The sequence below is a fragment of the Dasypus novemcinctus genome, chromosome 19 (assembly GCF_030445035.2).
Source record: "Dasypus novemcinctus isolate mDasNov1 chromosome 19, mDasNov1.1.hap2, whole genome shotgun sequence".
Taxonomy (NCBI): domain Eukaryota; kingdom Metazoa; phylum Chordata; class Mammalia; order Cingulata; family Dasypodidae; genus Dasypus; species Dasypus novemcinctus.
In genome coordinates this window covers 26,085,779-26,098,653 of record NC_080691.1, presented here as the reverse complement: position 1 = coordinate 26,098,653, position 12,875 = coordinate 26,085,779, and the positions used below count along the sequence as shown (strand labels likewise).

Sequence of the window (12,875 nt, the reverse complement as noted above, 5' to 3'; positions counted from 1 at the left end):
CCATCACCAAAAGCCAGGAGAGAGGCATAGAACAGATTTTTCCCTGCAGACTTGTGACATCTTGATTTGGGACTGCTGGGTGCCAGAACTCTGAGACAATAAACTTCTGTTGTTTTAAGCCACCAAATTTGTGGTACTTTGTTATGGCAGCCCTAACACACTAAGACACTCACCCTTCCAAAAGAGTAGGACAAACCGTTATCTCACCTGTCTGGAATGGTTGGATAGAATTAGGACTTAGAGTAGGGGGCTGAACCTTTCAGTGATTCTCAAGGTTCCTTCTGGCCCTAGTAGTCTGTGATATGAACTTGACTTAGGTGGTCACCCTGTTTAGTTTATCAGGGCTGCTATAACAAATACCACAAATTGGATGGCTTAAACAATAGAAATTTATTGGTTCACAGTTTTGAGGCTAGAAGCCCACAGTCAAGGTATCAGCAGGCCACAGTTTCTCTGAAGCCAAGCGTTCTGGTGGTGGCCCCATCTCTGCCTGTGTCGCATGGGCATCTGTCTCCTTCTGTCTTCTCCTCTGGTTTCTTCGGATCGGCAAGTCTGGATTTCCTCTGCTTATAAGGACTTCAATCATATGAGACTAGGGCCTGCTCTGATTCAATTTGGTCTCATCTTAACAATATCTTCAAAGATCTTATTTACAAATGAGTCTATACCCAGAGAGCCAGGGGTTACAACTTGAACATGCCTTGTGGGGGACATTATTCAATCCCCAATACCTCAGAGGTATTGATTCCTCCAGCTGTGTCTGGGTGAACCCACTAGGAATTCTGATTTGGAGATGAGCAAGGAGGGGTCTAGTATCTCAACGCTTTCTAATCAGAGACTGCATTGAGTGGCTCCTGACTCAGGCTGGTGTTTAGCAAAACTGGCTTCCCTTTCAGGTAAATCGCACGTTTTTCAGCCTCTGTGTTTTGAAAGAGAGGCTGACAGGGAGATAACATTGTGAATCCCAATTAGAGTTTCCTGCTGCAGAGCACGCAAGATGAGGATTGATCTAAAACCTTTTACTGTCATCATTTATTCACTGCTGGAAAGACATACACATAAGTCAGCAGGGGAAAACTTAGAGTCTTGGTTTCTAGCTGCATGTCATCAAAATGCCCAAATAATGTAGTCTACAGAAACAGAGCAGAAGCAAGCTGCTACCCAGCCCCAGCCTCCACAGGCTCCAGAAATATCAAGATCATTGCCTCTTCCTTCGTTATTCTTTTAATCAATTTTATTTAGGTATAATTTATATACAATAAACTGTGCCCATTTTAAATGTATGATCTGATATTTTTAAAAAGTAACCACCCAGATATCTGTTGCCCCAATCAAGATAGAAAATATTTGTCAGCTCACAAACTTCCTTTGTACCCCTTGAAATCTCCACTTCACTCTGGCTCCAGGGAAACACTGATCTGCCTTCTGTCACTATCGTTTTGCATTTTTAAATGATTTCCTCATAAAAGGCATTCTACAGTAAGTACTCTTTTTTTTTTTTTAAAGATTTATTTATTTATTTAATCTCCCCCCCCTTCCCCGGTTGTCTGTTCTCTGTGTCTGTTTGCTGCTGTCTTGTTTCTTTGTCCTCTTCTGTTATCGTCAGCGGCACGGGAAGTATGGGCGGCGCCATTCCTGGGCAGGCTGCACTTTCTCTCGTACTGGGCGGCTCTCCTTACGGGGCGCACTCCTTGCGCGTGGGGCTCCCCTACGCGGGGGACACCCCTGTGTGGCAGGGCACACCTTGCACACATCAGCACTGTGCGTGGGCCAGCTCCACACGGGTCAAGGAGGCCCGGGGTTTGAACCTTGGACCTCCCATGTGGTAGATGGACACCCTAACCACTGGGCCAAAGTCCGTTTCCCATACAGTAAGTACTCTTTTCTGTCTTCCTTCTTCTATTCAACTTCTTTTACTGGTTTTGAGATTCATCCACATTGTTGAATATATCAGTAGTAGGTCCCCTTTTATTGCTGAGGAGTATTCTATAATGTGTTTATCCCGTCACCTGTTGATGGACAATTGGGTTGTTTCCAGGTTTTGATTATTATGAAACAAGCTCTTATAAACATTTATGTACAGGTCTTTATAGACGTATGTTTTCATTTCTCTTGGGTAAATACAAAGGTTAGGATTACTGGGTTGTATGGTAGGTGTTATGTTTAACTTCATAAAAAACTGCCAGATCGTTTCCTCAAGTGGTTTTACCCTGTCTATATTCCTGCCAACAATGTTTGAAAGTTCCAGTTGCTCCAAATTGTAATCAACACTTGAAATTGTTGGTCTTTTTAATTTTAGCCATTCTAATGGGTTTGTGGTGGTACCCCACTGTGGTTATTATTTGTATTTCTTTGATTGATGACTAGTGATGCTGAGCACTTTTTCAAGTGCTTATTGGTTGTTAATATATGTTTGTTTAGGAGTGTCTTTTCTAATCTTTTGTTCTTTAAAAGAATTATTGTGGTCACACATACACAACAAAATCTCCCATTTTAACCACTTCCATGTGTACAATTCAGTGACATCCATTATGTCAGAATAGTGTGCTTCCATCACCGTTCATCCGTTACCAAAACTTTTTCATCATCCCAAACAAACTGTACCCATTAAGCAAGTTTCCTCCATTCCCCCACCCCTACCTGCTGCTCCTGATTACTTGTTATCAACTTTGTTTCCATGAATTCTTATATTTTATATATTTCATATACATGAAGTCATACAGAATTTGCCCTTTTGTGACTTATTTCACTCAACATGATGTTTTCAAGGTTCATCCATGCATCTATGCTTCATTCCTTTTTATGGCTGAATAATATTCCATTGTATGTATGGACAACATTTTGTTTATCCATTCACCTCTTGATGGACACTTGGGTTGCTTCCAGTTTTGGGCTTTTGTGAATAATGTTGCTATGTGAACATTGGTATATGCAGTATCTGTTCAAGTTCCTGTTTTCAATTCTTTGGGTAGAATTGCTGGGTCACATGGTAATTCTTTGTTTAACTTTCTGAGGAACTGTCAGACTGTTTTATAAAATGGCTACACCATTTTACATTTCCACCAACAATGTACAAGCTTTCCAGTCTCTCTGCATCCTCACCATTTCTTGCTATTTTCTGATTTTTAAATAATAGCCATTCTAGTGGGTATGAAGTGGTATTTTGTGTTTTTGCTTGGCATTTCCCTAATGCTAATGATGGCTAATGATGTTGAGCACCTTCTCATGTGGTTATTGGCCATTTATGTATCTTCTTTGGAGAAATGTCTACTCAAGTCCTTTGCCCATTTTTAAATTGGGTTACTTGTCTTTTTCTTGTTGAGATGTAGGAATTCTTTATATATTCTGGATATTAAACCCTTATCCAATATACAGGTTGGAACTTTTGGCTCCCATTCCGTATGTTGTCTTTTTAGTTTCTTGAGAATGTCCTTTGATGCATGGATTAGTCAAAGGGGTGCTGATGCAAAATACCAGAAATTGGTTGGTTTTTATAAAGGGTATTTATTTGGAGTAGGAGCTTACAGATACCAGGCCATAAAGCATAAGTTACTTCCTTCACCAAAGTCTATTTGGAGCAAGATGGCTGCCAACGTCCGCGAGGGTTCAGGCTTCCTGGGTTCCTCTGGGCTCAGTTCCTCTGTTTCCTCCACAAGGTAAGCTGTAGACTATGAGGTGAATGGCTCTGTCTCTTTCCCTGGGGCTCCAGCTTCAGCATCAAACTCCAGCATCAAAACTCCAACATCAGAAAACCCTCAGCTCTGTTCTTTGCCATGCCCTAATCATGCCCAGGTACAGATCAGATTATAAGCATAATCCAATATTTCTTTTTGGAATTCATCAATAATATTAAACTGCTACAATGCATAAAAATTTTTAATTTTGCTGAAGTCACTTTTGTCTGCTTTTCCTTTTGTTGCTCATGCTTTTGGTGTAAAATCTAAGACACCATTGGCTAATGCAAATTCTTAAAGATATTTCCCTGTTTTTTCCTAAGAGTTTTATGGTTTTTGCTTTCATATTTAGATCCATTTTTTATCCATTCTGAGTTGATTTTGTTTGTTTATGGTGTGAAGTAGGGTTGCTCCCCTTTTAAAAAATTAGGTTGTCTTCTTATGATTGAGTTATGAGAATTCTTCTAAGTGTCTGGTTACAAGTCTTTCGTTAGATTTATTTATCGCAAACACTTTTCCCCCAGTCTGTGGCTTGTTTTTTGTTTTGTTTTGTTTTTTTCCTTTTTCTTTACTGTGTCTTTGAAAGAGCAAAATTTTTTACTCATAATAAAGTCTTAATTTATCAGATTTTTCTTTTACAATCTGTCTTTGTGTCTTAGAAATCTTTTCCTATCCTAGGGTCACAAACATTTCTTCTAGAAGTTTTATAGTTTTAGCTTTTACATTTAAATGTGTAATTCATTTGTTTTTTTGAATTTTTAAAAAAAATTTATTTCTCTCCCCTTACTGCCCCCCCCCAGTTGTCTGCTCTCTGTGTCGTTCTGTGTGTTCGTCTGTGTCCACTTGTATTCTTGTCAGCGGCACCTGGAGCCTGTGTCTCGTTTTGTTGCATCATCTTGCTTGTCAGCTCTCCGTGTGTGTGGCGCCATTCCTGGGCAAGCTGCACTTTTTCGTGCTGGGCAGCTCTCTTTACGGGGCACACTCCTTGCACGTGAGACTCCCCTACACAGGGAACACCCCTGGGTGGCACAGCTCTCTTGCATGCATCAGCACTGCGTGTGGACCAGCTTATCACACGGGTCAGGAGGCCCTGGTTTTGAATCTTGGACCTCCCATATGGTAGGCAGATGCCCTATCCATTGGGCCAAATCCACTTCCCTGTGATTCATTTGTAGTTAATTTTTGTGTGTGGTATTTAGTAGTGGTTGATATGTATTTTTCATGTAGATAGCCAGTTGCCCCAGCATCATTTGTTGCAAAACTTTTCTTTCCTCACTGAATTACCTTGACAAATTTGTCAAGAGTTAACTGGTCATATTACCTGTGGGTCCATGGGTCCATGACTGAGCTCTCTGTTCTGTCCCATTGATCTGTATGTTTGCTTTCCAACCAATACCACATTGCAACATGACATAATTTCAACTTTGTTTTTCTTTTTAAAAAGTTTTCTTTTCTTTTCTAGGTTGTATGCATTTCCACTTAAATTTTAGGGTCAGCTTATCAATTTCTATTTTTTAAAAAAATCTCTACTGGAATTTTGATGGGAGTCACATTGAATTTATAGATTTCATTTGGGGAGAATTGATTGAAGTCTGCATAATTTGAGTCTTCCAATCCATAAATGTAGTATATTCTTTCATTTATTTCAGTCTTCTAAATTTTCTTTCAACAATGTTTTGTAGTTTTCATTGTATAGGATTTATATATAGTTTGTTAAATTAATTTCATGTGTTTTGATATTGTAAATGCATTTGTATTTTTTTTTCAGTTTCTCATTGTTGCCTTTAAAATTTTTTTTTTATTCATTTATTGTTTTTTTAGTGATCTCTTCCTTCCTGGTTGTAACCTGACATTAGAATACCTTCTTGTCTGGAACTCTCCTGATTATATCTCTGGTTTGTCAAGATTGGCATTGAAACTACCCTACTTTTTGGCTTCTTCTCAGGGCTTAATTCTTGGCATAATTCTCAGCTCATCAAACCACCTCTCTTCTATACCCCCTTAAAAATACTTTTTATTTTGAAATAGCTTCAAATTTGCAGGAATGTTGCACAAATAATACAAAAAGCAGTACATAGAACTCCCCTGTACCCCCTACCCAGATACCCAAATCTACCAACTTTTTTTTTAATTATTTATTTATTTTTAAAAATTACATTAAAAAAATATGAGGTCCCATTCAACCCCACCACCCCCACCTCCCACTCCCCCCACAGCAGCACTCCCTCCCATCATCGTGACACATCCACCACACCTGGCAAGTACATCTCTGAGCATCACTGCACCCCATAGTCAATGGTCCACATCATAGCCCACACTCTCCCACGTTCCATCCAGTGGGCCCTGGGGGGATCCACAATGTCCCGTAATTGTCCGTGAAGCACCACCCAAGACAACTCCACGTCCCGAAAACGCCTCCACATCTCATCTCTTCCTCCCATTCCCCAAACCCAGCAGCCACCATGGCCACCCTTCCCACACCCATTCCACATTTTCTCTGTGGACATTGGATTGGTTGTGTCCATTGCACATCTATGTCAAGTGGGGGCTTAGATTCCACATGGATACTGGATGCACTCCTCCTGCTTTCAGTTGTAGACACTCTAGGCTCCATGGTGTGGTGGTTGACCTTCTTCAACTCCATGTTAGCTGAGTAGGGTAAGTCCAATAAATCAAAGTGTAGGAGCTGAAGTCTGTTGAGGCTCTGGGCCTGGGTGTCATATTATCAGTCCAGAGATTCAAATCCCCTAAATATATCTTAAACCCCAGCACCAACTACAAATTCCAATAAAGTAGCATGCAAGTCTTGTGAAAAGAGATCCCCTCTGAATCCAATTCCATCACGCAGAAACATCAGCTCCTAAGAAGGGCCATCTGCCATGGCAGTGAACCCCATCTGCCATGACCATAGAACCCGTGGGTCTCTTTATCCCTCAAAAGAACCAATACCTGGGGTTGTATCTACTTTATCTGTCTCTTAGACTCTGCTCAGTTGTGCATAAGGGCATTCCTTCTGACAACCTCCAGACTCTTTTTTAGAGACTCACAGCCTTATAATCTCATTTCTCCTTTCCATTTCCCCCTTACATTAGGTCAAACAGCATTTTGAAGTCATGTTATTATATGTAGACAGGGATATTCTGCTGATTTGTATTGAACCTTTAATTCAAGGTCATTTTCTAGTTGCATCTTCAGCTGGTATGTGGTAGTGATCCCTTGGTGCCAGGGAGGCTCATCCCCGGGTGTCATGTCCCACGCTGGGGGGAATGCACTGCATCTACATGCTGAGTTTGGCTGTGAGAGTGGCCACATTTGAGTAACATGAAGGCTGTCAGGAGGAAACTCCCAGGCACAGTGCTACTCTAGGCCTTGTTCTTATTGCAGGTGTATAGGCTCAAAAGCATAGCCATTAGCATCAGGAGCCCACTGTTGGGCCCTCCTTCCCTCCCTGTTCCCGCCGTTGCGCCTGGGGGACTGCCGCTGCTCCCCCAGGGTCCACGACAGTGACCCCCTGGCCAGGAGCCCAGTACCCCCCCAGCTGTTGTCTCTAATTGTTTCCACTATGAGCATATCCAGACACCACCATATACCCTGGGCACATGCCCTGTACAACTCCCCGTCAACCACACATATCCTGTCAATAACATCCTATATCAGTATTCCTCCGCTGCCACTGCTGAACCACTCTGTGATCCAAAACCTCCCACAAAGTGAATCCCAACATAATGTCAGCTTCACAAGAGTCTTAGATCACCGAAATTCATATATACAATATACAGTACTTCCCCAGATCCACCATAAAACCTTTTCCCTTCCACAGCAACAATCTTTTAACTCATTCATATCATATTTCCTGAAACTGATGTACAGATTCCGAAACAACAGCCCTCAAACAAGGTGACATCTGTGCCTACTATGTGGTCCACACCCTAGGTTGTACAGTTTTCTAAATTTTTAGTTATCCTATGTTTTGCCTTATGGTTTACATTATTAGTCTGTCGTCCCCTATATGTTTTTGGTGTAATATTACATGTTTTATATTCATCCTCGTGTACTCTCACAAAACTCCTCTCTTGCCCCCATATTTACCTTAGTTCCATCCATTCCACATCCATTTTCCCCTCCCCTTGGGGCCCACAACGCCAGCCAATCTCCATTTCCCAAGAAGCCATGTCCAGAGATACTTGCAGCAGTATTCAGGGCCTGACTTTCTCAACTGCCCTAATGCCCTGGGAGCCATCCTTTCTCACGAGAGATACAGTTCTCTCTATTTGACGGCATTAGTCCTCCCCAGGATGTGGGTCCACCCCAACTCTCACTTCTTGGGTCTCTTCCCAATGGTACAACCCACCTTGGCAAAATGAGCCTTCAGCTATTCCCCCAGAGTCCGTCCCGCATCAGACCATCCCCCCTGAGCATCCTAAACAGGTAACCCTCCTACTTATACTTTGATACGATTTTCTCAACATTTTGTTCTCAACGAACACCTGACACTCTCCCATGTTCGTATGTTGCCCCTCCCTCCCCCCAAATTTTGGACAATATTACCCCTCTTCCCATCCCCAGCCCCCCTCAAACCCACAAAGCCCCACCCGAAGGCAACCCCTTGCCCCTATTTTGTCCCTTCTTTGTGCTCATACTTACCACCAGCTCATCACAGATTCCACCCCAGATTAGCTATATCATTCTATCTATCTACTTTTCTATTTCCTGTATATTTTTCTTAACATTTGAGAGTAGACTATATACATCATGTTCCTTTAACACTTAAATCTTCCATGTATAGTCCTAAGACCAAGAATATTCATTTATAGGGAAGTGGATTTGGCCCAGTGGATAGGGCATCCGTCTACCCCATGGGAGGTCCGCAGTTCAAACCCCGGGCCTCCTTGACCCCTGTGGAGCTGGCCCACGCGCAGTGCTGATGCACGCAAGGAGTACTGTGCCATGCAGGGCTGTCCGCTGTGTAGGGGAGCCCCACTCACAAGGAGTATGCCCTGTAAGGAGAGCCGCTCAGCGCGAAAGAAAGTGCAGCCTGCCCAGGAATGGCGCCGCACACACGGAGAGCTGACACAACAAGATGACGCAACAAAAAGAAACACAGATTCCTGTGCCGCTGACAACAACAGAAGCGGACAAAGAAGAACATGCAGCAAATAGACACAGAGGACAGACAATAGGGGTAGGGCGGCAGGGGTGGGGGGTGCCGGATAAAATGAAATCTTTAAAAAAAAAAATATTCACTTATGTAACTACATTAAGTACAATGATCAAGTTCAAGAAAGTTAACATTGATATAAAGCATACAGTCTATATTCCAGGTTTTTCAGTTGTTCAAATAATGTCCATTTAGATCCAGTCTGGGATCATGTATTACATTTAATTGTCCTTATCTGTTTAGTCTCTTTCTCTCTTAAAATTGGGTAACATTTAAACAACCTGAAATTTCCCATCTCAGCCATTGCCAAGTATAAAATTCAGTTGCATTAATCACATTCATGTGCTACCCTTAGCACCTTTATGACTAGAACTTTCCCATTACCCCAAACAGAAATCCTGCATCTGTTGTGCTTTAACTCCCCATTCCCCAACACCTTTAGTAAGCTGTACTCTACTTTCTACCTGTAGTAATCTGTACTCTGCTTTCTATCTGTATGAATTTGCATATTCTACTTCTTTCATATGAGTGGAATCATTCAATTTTTATCCTTTGTGTATGGCTTATTTCACTCAACATGCCTTCCAGGGTTCATCTATGTTTTAGCTTGAGTCAGAACTAAGTTTCTTTTTTAAGGCTGAATAATATTCCATTGTTTGTATATGCTCCATTGTGTTTAGCCATTCATTGGTCATGGACACTTTCCTTCTTCGTGAACAGTTCCCCCAATCCCATGCCTTTCTTGAAGCCTTCAAAATAGTTGCCATGGGGTCTCTCTCTGTCTTTTCAGCTTTGACTCTTCCTTTACTTACCACCATATTGATGACCTTTATCCAATTATTTGTTCAAGATGAAGGAATTTTATATTATTTACCTTCTCTGTGCCCTACCTATTTCTTTGTCTCAAAGGATCCTCCTTAGTCGTCTTCTCTCGAAGAATTACTAGAGAGCCTGGTTCAGAGTTCACTTTCTTGGTTGTTTTTCCTGAATACCCCAGGAAAAATGAATGGCCTCTTTGCCTGTCTTTATAGGGTTTTACATTTATACTAGAAAATCTACCACATTTTAGTCAGAGAGCAGAAGCTACCTTATTCACCCAAAAATAGAGCTCAGACTCCCAGAATCCCATTTAGGCCTTGTCTACAGGGTTGCTGTGCCATCTGTAAGTCTTCATTCATTTCAGGTCTGGATTCAAAAATTCCATGCCTGTGGGTGAATGAAAAAGGTGAAGGAATGAAAAAGGGGACTCTGTGTTATTTAATTTTCTCTTCTAGGAATTTTATGATTAGAAAGTACTCTGAATAAACATTGGAATCCTATTTAAATGTCTTCCTATGTGAAATTCTCTTTTTTGATTGAGTACAATATGTTCAAAATATAAAATAAAAATAATATTTTAATGAAAATACAGTATACCAGGATTTTTCAACCTCAGTGTTAGTGACATTCTGGGCTAGATAATTCATTGTCCTGGGACCCATTCCGTGCATTGTAGGGGGTGTAGCAGCATCCCTAGCCTCTATCCACTAGATGCCAGTAGCACCTACCCCCAAGTCTTTTTTTTTAAAGATTTATTTTTTATTTATTTCTCTCCCCTTGCCCGCCCCCCAGTTGTCTGCTCTCTGCATCCAATCACTGTGTGTTCTTCTGTGTCCTCTTGCATTCTTGTCAGCGGCACTGGGAATCTGTGTCTCTTTTTTGTTATATCAGCTTTCTGTGTATGCAGTGCCACTCCTGGCAGGCTGTGCTTTTTTTCTGTGCGGGACGACTCTCCTTGCAGGACACACTCCTTGCACGTTGGGCTCCCCTACTTGGGACACCCCTGCGTGGCATGGGACTCCTTGCCCACGTCAGTACTGTGTGTGGGCCAGCTCACCACATGGGTCAGGAGCCCTGGGTTTGAACCATGGACTTTCCATGTGGTAGATGGACGCTCTATCAGTTGAGCCAAATCCGCTTCTCTACCCCCCAGTCTTGACAACCAAAAATGTCTCCAGACATTGTGAGTATCCTCTGAGGGGGCAGAATTGCTCTTCCCATACCAGTTGACAACCACTGTGAATGGCATAGGAGAGCTGGAAATCTTAATGCTAAAGTTGTAAAAACCATCTAGAATATCTTGCTTTGCTTCCTTTAAACTACTTACCTCTTACTGAAATAACTGCGACTGCTACCATATTGCATGACCCAGCTTTTGCTCGCTTCTGCCTCTGTACAGCTGGGACCCGTGGGTGGCCTCATTCATGTGGAGGGAAAAATTAATGTCCCTGCTTTCTAAAAAGATGGAAGGACTTGAGGAATGTTAGAAACCCAGCTGATGCTCTGACATGCACTCCAGAATCTTCTAAAGCCCTTACTGAGTTCCTCCCCAACCCATTGAACTAGAAGGAATAAGATTGTGGTTTTAGAAGAAAGACCAAAAACTAGGGTAGAAATCCTTTAGAGGAAATTTAAAAAGAGCCTGTGGAAGGGAAGTCAGGGAAGGGACTCAGATGGTTACATTGGTTACACCAGGCTCTCCAGAACAAAATGTAATTTCCTGCAGGGGTTTCTAGACTATGGAAACAGCAGGCCCCTGGTCAGAAGCAGACCTCATTTACTGGCATATCAGATAGTGATCCTTTTAAACCTAAATTCTGCTTTGTTGCTAAAACAAGGTGGGAGGCCGGGCTTACTGTTTGAAACTGCCTACTTTTCACAGCTCTTATTTCTTTGAGTCAGTTTGAAAGCTCCAGTGTTAGAACCTGGGGCAGGAAGCTTGACTACCTAGAAGGTGTTCCAGAAGATCTGAGGGAATGCTATCAGAGTAGAACCCCTGCCTTGGGTTTTCAGGTTCTCTCAGATTATGGGACACATATTTACTGAAAAAGGCAGCCATTTTTCTCATACTTTTTCTTTTGTTGTTTTATTTAATAAATACCTTGCCTTTTGGGTTACCAAGAATAAAAAAATCTTACAAACAGATACATTCCTTAGGATACCAGGCTCACTCTTGTTTATTGGGTTTACTAAACTGAGTCTTTAAAAAAAACAGCTTTATTGAGATATAATTCACCTACTGTATAATTTACCTACTTCAAGGGTACAGTTCAGTGGTTTTAGTATTTCACAAAGTAGTGCAGCCATCACCAAAAATCCCTGTGCCCATTCACAGTCACTCCCCTTTCCTGTCCTGTGCTTCCCCCTCCAAACTCCCAGGCCCAGGCAGCCACTACTCTCCTTTCTTAGATTGCACCTTAAATACTCTCAGCATTAAGTCAACCCTCCCAGCCAACCCCAGCCCCCACTGGATGTCAGGTTTGAACATCTGTGTGAATGAGAATATTTTTCCAGGCAGAAGGTGAGAGAGGAAGGGCATAGAGAGAGGAAGGAAAGGACAGACACAAGAGGGTCCTGTGTATCTGCTGCTTAGACAAGCAGCAGATACATAGGAAATTGAGATTGTAGCTCAGAGGCTTTCTTGGAAAAAAAAGAAATTGGAAGATGCAGAGAGATAAATAAAGAAGCAGGGATGAAGCCAAAGTATTCCTTTGGGAAAGTTTGCCAAGTTCGTTTGTATCAAATGGAACAACGATGTAATGGAAATTCGAAGGATCAGGAACATTGTTGGCATGAATTTTTCTGTTGTTTCCATGAGTTGCTGACAAGCAGCAGCAGAAATGTTGCTGGGCCATTGGCCTCATATTCTCCCCCTGACATTTTAAACGAAAGTAATGGAGGTCATCCAAGTCCCCCACTTCTGTCCTCTATTATGATGAGTATTTAGGTTAGTATTAGGTATTTAGTATTTATTATGAGTATTTAGGTCCATCTGCCTGATGAACTTTAGATGTCTTAATTTACTAGGCCCCTGAACATGTTGCAATGTCTGCTGGGTATGTATATCTTATTTAAATGCAGTTTTCCATCCTTTTCCACTATTTTCAATAAATAAAAGGACAGGTCCATTTGGAGGACTTTTCCTTCCTCTGATAGATGAAGTGAATGCTAAGGGTTTCTTTGGTAGACAAAATAATGATCCTATAAAGATGTTCACTTCCTAA

General features: G+C 41.8%; 1 protein-coding gene across 10 annotated transcripts in view; it reads left to right on the top strand.

Annotated features, from left to right (window-relative positions):
- Nucleotides 1–12,875, top strand: part of SPRING1 (SREBF pathway regulator in golgi 1) — a 181,013-nt gene that overhangs the window by 95,096 nt on the left and 73,042 nt on the right. The gene's annotated exons all lie outside the window — the stretch shown is intronic.